The sequence below is a fragment of the Hyperolius riggenbachi genome, chromosome 9, assembly GCF_040937935.1.
Source record: "Hyperolius riggenbachi isolate aHypRig1 chromosome 9, aHypRig1.pri, whole genome shotgun sequence".
NCBI lineage: Eukaryota > Metazoa > Chordata > Amphibia > Anura > Hyperoliidae > Hyperolius > Hyperolius riggenbachi.
Window position 1 is genome coordinate 11268040 of NC_090654.1, and position 15875 is coordinate 11283914.

A 15875-nucleotide genomic window follows, 5' to 3' on the forward strand; every position below is an offset into this window, starting at 1 on the left:
CCCTGGAAAAGTGGGTGGAAAACAGCCATTCAAAGTTCAGCCATTCATTTTAAATGGGAAAATGTAAACTGCAGCCATTCTTACACTGTCAAGCTACATACACACAGGGGACAATAGTCCCCCATTGCATGGCTACGAGAGACTCGGGAGCGACAATCAGGAGCACCTGGCAGGGGGCGTGGAGTTAAATTGAAATGGCAGGGGGTTGGAGAGAGCATGAGTAGCTCCGCCTCCTGTGCATGAAGGAGACGCTGAGATAACGTTTGCCTGCCTTTCTGTGTGCCCGCCCGCTGACCCCCGCATGGCGCCACACCAGTCTGGCAATTTAATGTTCAGCACCAGGGCTCCTCTCCCCACACAGCAGCCAGTGTGTGTGTGTGTGTGTGTGTGTGTTTGTAGCCAAAACTTTTACTCTTTGCCTGTACTCATAGTAAACTCACTTATGTACGGGCTTATCTCTGCAGCCTCCAGTATGTACAGTATAAGCTGTTACTCTGTGCCTGTACTGATAGTAATCTAGCTGCAGTGTGTGCTGATCTCTGCTACCTCCAGTATGTACAGTATATGCTGTTACTCTGTGCCTGTACTGATAGTAATCTAGCTGCAGTGTGTGCTGATCTCTGCTGCCTCCAGTATGTACAGTATAAGCTGTTACTCTGTGCCTGTACTGATAGTAATCTAGCTGCAGTGTGTGCTGATCTCTGCTGCCTCCAGTATGTACAGTATAAGCTGTTACTCTGTGCCTGTACTGATAGTAATCTAGCTGCAGTGTGTGCTGATCTCTGCTGCCTCCAGTATGTACAGTATAAGCTGTTACTCTGTGCCTGTACTGAGAGGTAAACTAGCTGCAGCGTGTGATGATCTCTGCTGCCTCCAGTATGTACAGTATAAGCTGTTACTCTGTTCCTGTACTGATAGTAAACTAACTGCAGTGTGTGCTGATCTCTGCTGCCTCCAGTATGTACAGTATAAGCTGTTACTCTGTGTCTGTACTGATAGTAATCTAGCTGCAGTGTGTGCTGATCTCTGCTACCTCCAGTATATACAGTATAAGCTGTTACTCTGTGCCTGTGCTGATAGTAAACTAGCTGCAGTGTGTGCTGATCTCTGCTACCCCCAGTATGTACAGTATAAGCTGTTACTCTGTGCCTGTACTGATAGTAAACTAGCTGCAGTGTGTGATGATCTCTGCTGCCTCCAGAATGTACAGTATAAGCTGTTACTCTGCCTGTGCTGTACTGATAGTAATCTAGCTGCAGCATGTGCTGATCTCTGCTGCCTCCAGTATGTACAGTATAAGCTGTTACTCTGTGCCTGTGCTGATAGTAAACTAGCTGCAGTGTGTGCTGATCTCTGCTACCCCCAGTATGTACAGTATAAGCTGTTACTCTGTGCCTGTACTGAGAGGTAAACTAGCTGCAGTGTGTGCTGATCTCTGCTGCCTCCAGTATGTACAGTATAAGCTGTTACTCTGTGCCTGTGCTGATAGTAAACTAGCTGCAGTGTGTGCTGATCTCTGCTACCCCCAGTATGTACAGTATAAGCTATTACTCTGTGCCTGAACTGATAGTAAACTAGCTGCAATGTGCTGATCTCTGCTGCCTCCAGCATGTACAGTATAAGCTGTTACTCTGCCTGTACTGATAGTAATCTAGCTGCAGCATGTGCTGATCTCTGCTACCTCCAGTATGTACAGTATAAGCTGGTACTCTGCCTGTGCTGTACTGATAGTAATCTAGCTGCAGCATGCGCTGCTCAGGGATGCTTATCCGTACTTCGAATATCCGAGTAACCCAGATATCTGACCATTTTTGCACTATCCGGCTGGATCCCGATTCCAGATAGTTGAGCAGAAATCTGCCTGTACTGATAGTAAACTAGCTGTAGTGCGTGCTGATCTCTGCTACTTCTAGTATGTACAGTATAAGCTGTTACTCTGTGCCTGTACTGATAGTAAACTAGCTGCAGTGTGTGCTGATATCTGATACATCCAGTATGTACAGTATAAGCTGTTTCTTTGCCTGTGCTGTACTGATAGTAATCTAGCTGCAGCATGCGCTGCTCAGGGATGCTTATCCGGACTTCGAATATCCGAGTAACCCAGATATCTGACCATTTTTGCACTATCCGGCTGGATCCCGATTCCAGATAGTTGAGCAGAAATCTGGATCTACTGATAGTTTGACGCCTGACCCGGATATCCGCGGATTTCTACCAGATATCCGAATCCGATTACAAGTTCCATGGCAAAAAGGACCACCACCACCTCTCTCTCTCTCCCTCCCCCCCTCTCTCTCCCTCTAGCCTAGAGAGAGGGAGAGAGAGGGAGCTAGTAGTACAGGCACAGAGTAACAGCTTATACTGTACATTTCTACCAGATATCCAAATCTGATTACAAGTTCCATGGCAAAAAGTTCTCTCTCTCTCGCTCTCTCGCTCTCTCTCTCTCATACTAATCAATTAATCAATGAACAGCTTTAGGTTTATAACTGTGTACAGGCAGCCCTTGCTAGGCCACCAGCACTGGAGCATGTCTCTCAGGAAGCATTCAGCAAGCCAGAACGATTTGTCTCATCATGCCAGCCCTCCTTATTACACAGGGGGGCTGGCCAGGGTTCCCTTCTGTGATTGGGTGCCAGGGCTTAGGCTAGGAGGCCTCTGATTGGCTCAATGAGGTCAGGTGGGGCTGGCCAAGGTTCCCCTCTGTGATTGGTTGCTGGGAGCCCTCTGATTGGCTCCAGGACGTCATCACCTTAGTTACAGTATTTCGGATCCGGATATCCGCGGATATCCGCAGATATCCGGGTCATGCGGCAAACTATCCGCAGATAGCTATCCGGATATCTATAGCTATCCGGGATCCGGAATCTGACCCGGATAGCGTAAAAAATGCTCGGATATCCGGAATCTAGATGAGCATTACTGGTAGGCACTGCCAGGGCCAGATTTAGGCCAAGGCCAACTAGCAAGGGCACCAAAGCAGCAGGCTGAACTTATGCAGCATTTGCAAGCTTGAAAATGCTACAATGCAGGGAGATCAGGTGAGTGCCTGACTGCAGAGGTGCAGTGGCCACCATGCTCTCTGTGCACGTTTGCATTGTGGCGGGCACCTATGGACATGGGCAGCATTGGAGATAAAGGGTGAGAGGAAGATTTGGCACTGGAGATGAGCTGAGAAATGAGTGACACAGATGGCTTCTGCGGTGTGAAGGTGAGCTGGCTACCTATACTGAAAGGGGAGGGGGTGGGAAAAGGACGGATTAAGGGAGTAACCTGACTACCTATACTGGAGGGAAGGGGGGAGGGGTCATCTGGCTATCTATACTGGAGGGGTGCAGCTGGTGACAGTTGCCTTGGGTGGTAAAAAGTACAAATCCAGCCCTGGGCACTGCTGGCACGAGAGGTATATTGTGCAACAAAGCGTGGGCGGCCAGTAGATAAAATGGCCGACATATTCACATAGAGGGAGGCCTGTGTGCGAGCAGCTAACTGAACTGCCACACACCCCCTCAGCTGTTACAGAGCGTACAAGACTGTCAGTTAGAAAAGCAGCTTAGAATCAGTTTTTACCTCAGACCTGAGGCTGAAGTGATGTTGGAGAGAAGAGGACAAGCTGGGTACTGCTGCACAGGATAGATGGATAGAAGAAAATTAAGAGAAATAGCAGAAAAAGAGAAAAACACAGAGCAAGGCGCAGTACAGAGGAAAGTATGGCACACAGCGCTGACAGAAAGAGGGAAGCTGAAGGGCAGGGGAGATGCAGGCATCAGTCGCAGCTACAGATTCAGCCAGTGACAGTGCAGTGAGTTCTGCTGAGGAGAGAGAGAGATTTTCATTAAAAGTGTGGAAAAAGACATAATGGCCTCAATTCTGGTACGGTTATCAAACCCTCCCAATCACGATTAGAGTGATCACAAATTCGACTCCGCCCACTTTCAAATTGGCTCGTGATCACGAATAGAAACAGATATCCAACTCGAGTGCGGTTTTGAGATGAATAACTGCATGTAATCACGAATGACAAGTCGCAATTCGTGATTAAAAACCCGCCGACTTTAACGGTTAATAGCAAATCCGCCTTCCATGCCAGAAACACCAAATTTGCAGGTTAATTTAAAAAGATAGTTGGAAAAAATATTATTTTCCTATTTTTTTTAATCTATTTTTTTATGTTCCGAGTGTGGGAAATTTATAAAAAAATGACGTGGGGTCGCCCTACAGAGCCTCTTTAACCCCTTGTCCGCCATGCAGGCTGGGATAGCCAGAATGTGGAGCCCCAGGCCGACTGGGGCTTCGCACCCTGAGCTATACCAGCCCGCATGGTCAATGGTATGTGGGGGTTCTGGTGGAGAGGGGTGGCCAAGCCTTCCCCTCCCCCGGGAACCCTTGTCCAGTCCATGGACAAGGGGCTCTTCCCCATCTCCAGTGCCGCAGGAGGAGGTGGGACGACGACTCCCTGGGGGGTTCATGGTGGCATCTGTAGACACCTTTAAGAAGAGGACCCCAGATTCCCACCCCCCTCCCAGGAGAAATAAGTATAGGGTTACAAAGTAACCCTTACCCATTTCCACAAAGAGTAATTGAAATTTTGAAATAAAAATGCAACCACGAGAAAAGTCCTTTCATAGTCTTAATGAACAAGAAATACTTACCTGTACCTTTAAAAAAAATTTCCCATGCCAATGTCCTCAGAAAAAGGTCACACGCCAATATCCTCCAATATTGTAATCTTCTTACATCGATTGAAGATCTCTGCTGCCGCCGCCACACACACCACAGCTCTCAGCTATACCCGTGCCGGCTCCCGCTGTCCTCCCTGCTTCCCACACCTGTCACCCACACCCATGCTGGCACCCATGAGTGCACTGGCTGCCAGCATGGGTGAGGGGGATAGGCGTGGGGAGGACAGCGGGAGCCGGTGGCCAAGCGTTCGCAGAGGATGAGCTCTCAGGTATACTTAGTATTGCTGAGAGCAAAGCATTGTTAAATTTCCCTCCAAGGCTCCCCATTGGTTCCTTAACAGACCAATGGGGATCCTCCTCTGGGCACCAGAAACAGAATTCTCTTCATGTATTATATAAGATTCACTGAATTCAAAATGTGGACAGTACAAAACATCTGTTGTGTAAGTAGATCAAGTATTAATCTACTTATATATGTGTCTTTTCCCCTGGCATAGTATGGCTAATCCTCCTGCTTTAAATAGCTTCTCTAAGGCCTGGTGCACACCAAAAACCGCTAGCAGATCCGCAAAATGCTAGCAGATTTTGAAACGCTTTTTCTTCTTTTTCTGTAGCGTTTCAGCTAGCGTTTTGCGGTTTTGTGTAGCGGTTTTGGTGTAGTAGATTTCCTGTATTGTTACAGTAAAGCTGTTACTGAACAGCTACTGTAACAAAAACTGCCTGGCAAACCGCTCTGAAGTGCCGTTTTTCAGAGCGGTTTGCGTTTTTCCTATACTTAACATTGAGGCAGAAACGCATCCGCAATCCAAAAAATGCCTCACCCAGGCATTTTTCGTTTCTGCAAAACGCCTCCCGCTCTGGTGTGCACCACCCCATTGAGATACATTGACCAAGCAGATCCGCAGCCGCAAGCGGATCTGAAAACGCCCAAAAAGCCGCTCGGTGTGCACCAGCCCTAAGGCAAGATCTGCTTCCTCCAGGATGTCTTAGGGCCTGTTTCCACTACAATCAGATTCTGCATGCAGAAAACTGACTCCAATGAATGTCTATGGGCCTGTTTCCACTGAACGCGATTTTTCTGATGCAGATTTCCCATAGGCATTCATTGGAGTCAGTTTTCTGCATGCAGAATCTGCGTGTAGTGGAAACAGGCCCTTAGGCTCAGACAAGATGGTGCAGTCCTCGGGTCTTCAGGAAAATGGCTACCGAGATCTCACAGGACTTCAGCAGCAATACACTTCAGAAGGGAAGCACACTTTCACTTTCCAATTCCTCCTCACGGCCTGGACAAACATCGCAGCAGCTGGTGTGTGGTGTGCTTCCTGCCGGATCTCCCAGCTTCTGACACCCGGCTGGCTTCCGTCATTCAGGAGAGCAGAGTTCCTCTAAACAGGTTTGAATTAGCTGTAAATGCGAATACACTGGAGTTTATTTTCTATTGCAAACTTTTTAGAAGAACCCTGTTTTCTTTGTTTAGGCACAGGGCCAGATTTCTACTTTTCAGTGCCCCAGGCCGAGTTTTATGAAATGCGCCCTCTGAGCCTGAAAGTATACACACACACAAACCGTAACTGTCTCCTGTAGGGAGCAAAATCCAATTCCTAGGGTAACAGATTTGGCCACAAGCTCGTCCAGACACATCCCTTCACTACAGCTAAAGTGATGAGTGCTGTTGCTGTAGAAAAGGGGAACAGGAAAAACAACATGGAACATGACAGAATAGCTTCTAGCTTGTGGGGAAAGGAGGAGAATAATGCATTCAGCTGTTACTAAAGATCTAGTGTGTGCTATATAATAGCAATATGACAGACATTATTCTAGGTACACACCATACAATTTTCTGGCAGATTTACCTGCCAGATCGATTTTTTTCCAACATGCCTGATCTGAATTTTGATTGATTTTCTGACCAATTTCCATAGCAATGGAAACAGAAACGGAAATTGACTGGAAAATTGAGCTAAATTCAGATCTAACATGTTGGAAAAAATCGATCTGCCAAGAAAATCTGCCAGAAAATTGTATGGTGTGTACCTAGCATTAGACTATGACATGGTTAGATTGTGAGCTCTTCTGACAGTCAGTGGCATGACTATCTGATCTGTTAAGTGCTGCAGAAGATATCAGTGCGATAATACCGTATATACTTGCATACAAGCCAAATTTGTGACCCCCAAAAAGTGGGTCAAAAGTTGGGGGGTCGGCTTGTATGCAAGTCATGTGGTACGCACAGCCCCCCCCCCCCGCTCCCCCCCCCCCCCCCCGCAGCCGCCGCTGCTTTTACCTTAGCCGGCGTCGCATCTTCTATTCCTCTCTCCTGCTCAGTAATTCACAGCAGCGCTCTAGGCGGCAGGAAGCCGTAGAGAGAGAGCGCGGTTCCCATAGCAACGGCGATACATATACAGGAAGCCACGCTCTCTACTGCTTCCTGCCTCATCACAGACAGCAGCCGTGAAGAGCGCTGCTGTGAATTACCGAGCTGGAGAGGAGGGGAATAGAAGAAGCAGCGCCGGCTAAGGTAAAAGCAGCGGCGGCCGCGGGGCGGGTGGGGAGCACTACTTACCCATACTGGGGCGCTATACTGGGCACTACCTACCTATATTGTGCACTATACTAGCTATACTGGGGCACTTTACTAGCTATACTGGGCACTATACTAGCTATACTGGGGCACTACCTACCTATACTGGGCACTATACTAGCTATACTGGGGCACTACCTACCTATACTGGGCACTTTACTATCTATTCTGGGCACTATACTGGCTATACTCGGGCACTACCTACCTATACTGGGCACTATACTAGCTATACTGGGGCACTACCTACCTATACTGGGCACTATACTAGCTATACTGGGGCACTACCTACCTATACTGGGGCACTACCTACCTATACTGGGGCACTACCTACCTATACTGGGCACTATACTAGCTATACTGGGGCACTATACTAGCTATACTGGGCACTATACTAGCTATACTGGGGCACTACCTACCTATACTGGGCACTATACTAGCTATACTGGGGCACTTTACTAGCTATACTGGGCACTATACTAGCTATACTGGGGCACTACCTACCTATACTGGGCACTATACTAGCTATACTGGGGCACTATACTAGCTATACTGGGCACTTTACTATCTATACTGGGCACTATACTGGCTATACTCGGGCACTACCTACCTATACTGGGCACTATACTAGCTATACTGGGGCACTACCTACCTATACTGGGCACTATACTAGCTATACTGGGGCACTACCTACCTATACTGGGCACTATACTAGCTATACTGGGGCACTATACTAGCTATACTGGGCACTATACTAGCTATACTGGGGCACTACCTACCTATACTGGGCACTATACTAGCTATACTGGGGCACTATACTAGCTATACTGGGGCACTACCTACCTATACTGGGCACTATACTAGCTATACTGGGGCACTATACTAGCTATACTGGGGCACTACCTACCTATACTGGGCACTATACTAGCTATACTGGGCACTATACTAGCTATACTGGGGCACTACCTACCTATACTGGGCACTATACTAGCTATACTGGGGCACTATACTAGCTATACTGGGGCACTACCTACCTATACTGGGCACTATACTAGCTATACTGGGGGCTATACTAACTATACTTGTTTAAAGGAGTTATCAGGCATTTTTAATGAAATAAGTGCTACTTACCCGGGGCTTCCTCCAGCCCCACGCTCCCAGCATGTCCCTTGCCGCAGCTCTGCAGTCAGCCATTCGCTGCCGTTGCCTCCCAGTCCCCGGCGATGGCACCAGTCCGACCTGGATGTCGGCCTGTACTGCGCCTGTGCGAGCAGCACTGTCAATCACCGCCACGTGGACCGGAGTGTACTGTGCAGGCGCAGTAGTTCTGTGTCTGCACAGTACGCTCTGGTCCATGTGGCGGTGATTGACAGCGCCGCTCGCACAGGCGCAGTCGGCCTGACGTCATCGCCGGGGGCTGGGAGGCAGCGGCAGCGAACAGCTGACTGCAGAGCTGCGGCAAGGGATATGCTGGGAGCTTGGGGCTGGACGAGCCCTGGGTAAGTAGCACTTATTTTCATAAAAAAAAAAAAAAAAGCCTGATAACTCCTTTAAGGTTAGGCATCAGACACAGACAGGTAGATTGTGCGGAGAAATGGGGTTAGGCATCAGGTACATAGTGTGTGTGTGTGGCTGGGGCTGTTAGTCATCACAATTTGAAGATTTGCACACAAGAAAGATATGGCTTTGGGCTGGGGATGCCGTGAAACGGGCCTCTAGTTTGTGTTGTCCCCCCAGGCCAAAAGGTCCCAGTCCTCCCCTGCTACCTACCCGTACTGGGCACTTTACTAGCTATACTGGGTCACTATACTAGCTATACTGGGGCACTTTACTAGCTATACTGGGCACTATACTAGCTATACTGGGGCACTACCTACCTATACTGGGCACTATACTAGGTATACTGGGGCACTACCTACCTATACTGGGCACTATACTAGCTATACTGGAGCACTATACTAGCTATACTGGGCACTATACTAGCTATACTGGAGCACTACCTACTCATACTGGGCACTTTACTAGCTATAATGGGCACTTTACTAGCTATAATGGGCACTATACTAGCTATACTGGGCACTATACTAACTATACTGGGGCACTACCTACCTATACTGGACACTATACTAGCTATACTGGGCACTATACTAACTATACTGGGCACTATACTACCTATACTGGGCACTATACTAGCTATACTGGGGCACTTTACTAGCTATACTGGGGCACTATACTAGCTATACTGGGGCACTACCTACCTATACTGGGCACTATACTAGCTATAATGGGCACTATACTAGCTATACTGGGCACTATACTAGCTATACTGGGGCACTTTACTAGCTATACTGGGCATTACCTACCTATACTGGGCACTATACTAGCTATACTGGGCACTATACTAGCTATACTGGGCACTATACTAGCTATACTGGAGCACTAACTACCCATACGGGGCACTTTACTAGCTATACTGGGCACTATACTAGCTATACTGTGGCACTACCTACCTATACTGGGCACTATACTAGCTATACTGGGCACTATACTAGCTATACTGGGGCACTACCTACCTATACTGGGCACTATACTAGCTATACTGGGCACTATACTAGCTATAATGGGCACTATACTAGCTATACTGGGGCACTTTACTAGCTATACTGGGCACTATACTAGCTATACTGTGACACTACCTACCTATACTGGGCACTATACTAGCTATACTGGGGCACTTTACTAGCTATACTGGGCACTATACTAGCTATACTGGGGCACTACCTACCTATACTGGGCACTATACTAGCTATACTGGGCACTATACTAGCTATACTGGGGCACTACCTACCTATACTGGGCACTATACTAGCTATACTGGGCACTATACTAGCTATAATGGGCACTATACTAGCTATACTGGGGCACTTTACTAGCTATACTGGGCACTATACTAGCTATATTGTGGCACTACCTACCTATACTGGGCACTATACTAGCTATACTGGGGCACTTTACTAGCTATACTGGGCACTACCTATCTATACTGGGGCACTACCTACCCATACTGGGCACTATACTAGCTATACTGGGGCACTACCTACCCATACTGGGAACTATACTAGCTATACTGGGAACTATACTAGCTATACTTGGCACTTTACTAGCTATACTGGGCACAATACTAGCTATACTGGGAACTATACTAGCTATACTGGAGCACTACCTACCCACACTGGGCACTTTTCTAGCTATACTGGGACACACTAGGGGAATAAGGCGGCCAGCATTTCCAACCCCCGGCTTATATGGGGGTCAATCAATTTTTCCTGTTTCTTTCGGTAAAAGTGGGGGGTCGGCTTATATTTGGGTCGGCTTATATGCAAGTATATACAGTATATGTGAAACAGCCAATCAGTCATGTCAATGGAAAAAATGTAAAAGGCTGCCATTCTCACAGTAATCAAGCCAGAGTCCCCACACTTGGCACAGTTGATCATTTGGTGACCGAGATTACAAATCCAGGAAAAGTGGGCAGAGCATAAAACAGCCAATAAAATTTCAACCATTTATTTTAAATGGGAAAATGTAAACTGCAGCCATTCTTAGACTTGGCCACTTGGTGACTGAGATTAAAGCTGGCCACTAACGGTCCAATTTGTAGCGAAAAATCGTTCGAGCGATCAGAAATTCTAATCGGATTCGTTGTAAATAATCTCCATTGGTGGACACAATCGATTATGAACGAGTGAAAAAAAAGTCGCCCGAATGAATTTTCGTCGAACGAAAATTTGGATTTTCTTGGTGTTCGTGATAGATAGGAAGCAATGATTGGTTAGTTGATGGTGTAGTGAACGATTTTTCGTCTGATCAGAATTTCTGATCGCTCGAACGATTTTTCCCTAGAAATTGGACCATTAGTGGCCACCTTAAGATTCAGGAAAGTGGGTGGAGCCTACAACAGCCAGTCAAAATTAACCTACTGATTTTCACGGGGAATATTTAAACTGCTGCTATTCTTACACTGTTAATGGCAGAGGCTTCAAACTTGCTACAGTCGGTCATTGGGTGACTGGGGTCCAAATTCACTAAAGGGGCGGGGCCACATACAGCCAATCACATTTCCTTGGTGGATAAACTGCTTCCATTCATGCATTTTTGGTGCCAGGAACCTGAAAGCTCACAAACTTGGTCATTGAGTGACTGTGTGTCCAGGTTACAAAAAGTGGGCAGAGCCAAAAACAAATTTTCACTGGGAAAATATAAACTGCAGGCATTCTTACACTGCTAATGGCAGGGTTCTCAAACCTTGCACAGTTGGTCACTGGGTGACTGAGATAAATATTCAGGAAATTGGGTGGAGCCTACAACAGCCAATCACAATTCACCTGTTGTTTTTCAAGGGGATTATTTAAATTGCAGCCATTCTTACACTGTTAATAGCAGATGCCTCAAACCTGGTACAGCTGATCATTGTGTCACTGGGGTTCAAATTCAGGAAGGGTATGGGGCCACAAACAGCCAATCAGATTTGTTTAATTTCAATGGGAATATACAAATTGATACCAAGGACCCCGGAGCTCATAAACTTGGTAATTAAAGTGAACCAGAGACGAAGCACCCTTGTGTATTTTACCATAGAAATCAGTGGGAACATTAGAGAAAACATTTACCATGCTCTCTGTTCCATCCTCACTGCTAAAAGTGTCTGTTATCTAGCTGAGATAAGAATCCCGAACTGAGCATTGAGTCTGGCTTTGCTATAATGACTCAGCTATAATGATTCCTGAGCAAAGCCAGCAGGGGGCAGGCTTGGACTTGAAGACAGCAAAGAACACAGTCTCAGCTATAATTATTCTGTAGCAAAGCCAGACCGACTGCTTAGTCGGGATTCTTATCTTAGAGGTGATAACAGGCAAATTAAACAGAGAACAATGTAACAAAGAGCAGATTAGGTGTTTACTGTCATGTTCCCACTGATTTATAAGGTAAAATACATGAGGTTGCTTCATCTCTGGTTCTCTTTAAGTGACTGTATGTCAAGGTTAGAAAAAACAATTTTTTTAAAATGGGAAAATATAAACTGCAGCCATTCTTACACTGTTATTGGCAGGGTTCTCAAACTTGACACAGTTGGCCACTGGATGACTGGGATTAATATTCAGGAAAGTGGGTGGTGCCTACAACAGCCAATCAAAATTCAACCTATTGATTTTTAATAGGAACATTTACATTGTTGTCATTTTTACACTCTTAATGGCAGAGGCCTCAAATCTGGTACAGTCAGTCACTGGGAGACTGGCGTTTAAATTCTGAAAAGGGGGCGGGCCATAAACAGCCAATCACATTTGTTTAATTTCAGTGGAAAAATGTAACGATCGGTGTAACTCAGAGAGAATCTGATTACCGGTGATCTGCAGTATCACTGGGAATACAGGTATATACCAGATTATAGATGATCTGCAGTATCACCGATAATCCGATATACTAGCTAACCTCTGGACACCTGAGTAGAGTAAGAGTGTTTGGTGCAACAGTAATACCTAGAGTACTGCACCTTAGGAGAAGGTACAGAAGCAGTAAGGAGTACTGCTCAGAAGTATGTTCCTTCCGTATGCCTAGACTCTCCCGGGGGAGGAGCCAGGCTGAAAGTAGGAAGGACAGAGTGTGAGTGACACCAGTGAGAGGGTGTCACTAACAGGTCTGGGAACCGCCTCTAACAGTAAGGTCGGTCCTCGAGGTCGGACAAGCCAAGTCGTTACCACACAGACAGATACAGTACAGATTCAGAAGGCAGAAGCGGAGTCCAGTAAACAGGCAGGGTTCGGCAACAGGGTATCAGATATATCGGGGTACAGAATCAGGAGGCAGATGCAGGGTCTATGGTTGAGCCGGGGTTCTGCAACAGAGTATCAGAATGGCAAGGTACAGAATCAGAGTTCAGAAGAGTAGTCAGGCAAGCAAAGGGTCAAAACAGATCATCACAATCAAACTAGTACTTTAGACTATCAAATAGAATCTAGCTAAGTGTAGGATTACAGCTCCAGCTGGTCCCGGCACACTTTCGGATCTGACTCAGGTCTGAGTGCTACCACGTTGTGATCACAACGCCAGACAAGGAACAAGTGAACTACCAGCAATATATATATACAGATGCACTCTCCAGCACCTCCCTAAGTGCTGGACCAATGAAAAGAGGCAAAATTGTCAGCTAACCAGCTTGGTCAGCTGACCCTTTTCTGGCTGCCATATAGGTTCTGCCTTTCCGCGCGGACGCGCGTCATTCTAAACCTAGAAGGACTATGAGTCCCAGTCATGTCAGCACCGCTCTGCGGTGTATCTGCAACAAGGCCATGCGCTCTAACCGCCACGTCAGACGCGGCGGTTTCTCCGCTCTCGGCCATGCCCTTCACGGAAGCAGCCGCCTCACGCTGAGTAGAGGCGGCTGCTCTTCCGCATTCTGTCATGCCCTTCACGGAAGCAGCCGCCTCACGCTGAGAAGAGGCGGCTGCTTCCCCACGATTCTTCACAAAATATGCAACTTATTGATGCCAAGTACCCCAAAGCTCATAAACTTGGTCATTGAGTGACTGTATGTCAAGGTTAGAAATAGTGGGCAGAGCCAAAACGGCTAGCTTTTTTACATGGAAAAATATAAACTGCAGCCATTCCTACACTGAGAATCTGAAGCCAGATTAAAAATGGCTTTTTACCTTATACATGTGAGGCATGTTTGCCCCTGCTAAAACGCTGCCATCCCGCGGCATAACGAGAGGTCTTTACCCTCCAAATCCCCTCCGTGGTGCCCGGGGAGCACTTCCGTGGGAGGCAGGGCTATGAGCTGCAGCCCTGCCTCACACGCGTCTGTCAGTGCGTATCTCCGCCTCTCCCCGCCCCTCTCAGTCTTCCTTCACTGAGAGGGGTGGGGGAGAGGCGGAGATACGCGCTGACAGACACGTGTGAGGCAGAGCTGCAGCTCATAGCCCTGTCTCCCACGGAAGCGCTCCCCGGGCACCACAGAGGGGATTTGGAGGGTAAAGACCCCTCATTATGCCGCGGGATGGCGGCGTTTTAGCAGGGGCAAACATGCCTCACATGTATAAGGTAAAAAGCCATTTTTAATCTAGCTTCAGATTCTCTTTAATGGCAGGGTTCTTAAACTTGACACAGTTGGTCACTGGGTGACTGGGATTAATATTTAGAAAAGTGGGTGGAGCCTACAACAGCCAATCAAAATTTACCTATTTTCAAGGGGAATATTTAAAGAAAACCTGAACTGAAAATTAAAAGTCAAAATAAACATACACAAGTCATACTTACCTCCTGTGTAGTCTACTCATCAATCTCTTTTTCCTCTCTTGCGTCCTGTTTGTCCACTGTGATCAATGGAATTCTCTGTCCTACATTTTGGCCATTACACGATAACCGCTTTCTGGTCAGCACACCGTTAAACTGTAACATCGCCCACTTGAGCCATAGGGAAGCATGGACACATCAGTTCTCCTCTCAGCTGTACCTGACAGCAACTGATATATAACTGACAGCAACTGATATATTTCAGTTCTGACAAAATATTGTCAGAACTGGAAAGGATCGTTGTCAGAAGAAAATGGTGAGCTTCTGAGAGGAACTGATGGCAAGGTAACTATGTAATGTTCATTTGAAGTTACCTCATGTGTTTATTTTAAATAATTTTACTCAGTACAGGTTCCCTTTAAATTGCTGCCATTCTTACACTGTTAATGACTAGAGATGTAGCAAACGGTTCGCCGGCGAACGGTTCCAGGCGTACTTTGGGGGTTCGCGTTCGCCTGGACCAAGCAAACTTTTGCGGAAGTTCGATTCGCCCCATAATGCACTATGAGGGTCAACTTTGACCCTCTGCATCACAGTCAGCAGGCACATTGTAGCCATTCAGGCTACACTAAGCCCTGGAGCCCCCCCTTATATAAGGCAGGGTCTGGCGGCCATTACACTCACTTGTGTGCCTGCTAGAGAGAGGAAAGGGACAGCTGCTGCAGACTTTTTCTCCTAGGGACAGATTAGTTAGGTTCTAGGCTGCTTTGCTTGCTCCGGACTGATTATTATTGCTTTTACAGCACCCATCAACAGCAACAGCTCTTTTCAGAGCTCATCCTGTACATAATTTTTTTTTTCTGTGTGTCAAACTGACACTTTTGTTGCATGCACAGCCTTGCTAATTGATAGTGTGTGTGCCACTGCCAGCAGCCCAGCACATTCAGTGACTACCTGTGTGTGTGACAGGGAGCTGCACATTGTACTACCAGTACCTGTTGTGTATACTTAACCCACCTCATCACTGCATATACCTAGCTTTGTGTTTCAGTGAACCCAGCTCACTGAATCTAACTACCTATTGTGTTGAGTGAACCCACCTGGCCACCTCACTGCATCTAACTACCTGTTGTGTTGAGTGAGAACCCACCTCACTGCATCTTAAGTACCTTTACTGTTCAGTGAACCCAGCTCACTGCATCTTACTACCTGTTGTCTTGAGTGAGAACCCACCTCACTGCATCTTAAGTACCTTTACTGTTCAGTGAACCCAGCTCACTGCATCTAACTACCCAGTACCTGTTGTGTTTACTTAACCCACC

The 15875-nt window shown here is 46.9% G+C and overlaps 1 protein-coding gene across 2 annotated transcripts in view; it reads left to right on the plus strand.

The window, feature by feature from the left end:
- Positions 1-15875, plus strand: part of LOC137531913 (E3 ubiquitin-protein ligase TRIM8-like) — a 65755-nt gene that overhangs the window by 3693 nt on the left and 46187 nt on the right. The window contains exon 1 of one of the 2 annotated variants that reach the window (XM_068251933.1): positions 5975-6075. The exons of the other annotated variant lie outside the window; for it this stretch is intronic. The gene's annotated coding sequence lies outside the window, so the exon portion shown is untranslated. Of the gene's footprint in view, positions 1-5974; positions 6076-15875 lie in introns of those variants that run through there. 2 annotated transcript variants of the gene reach the window in all.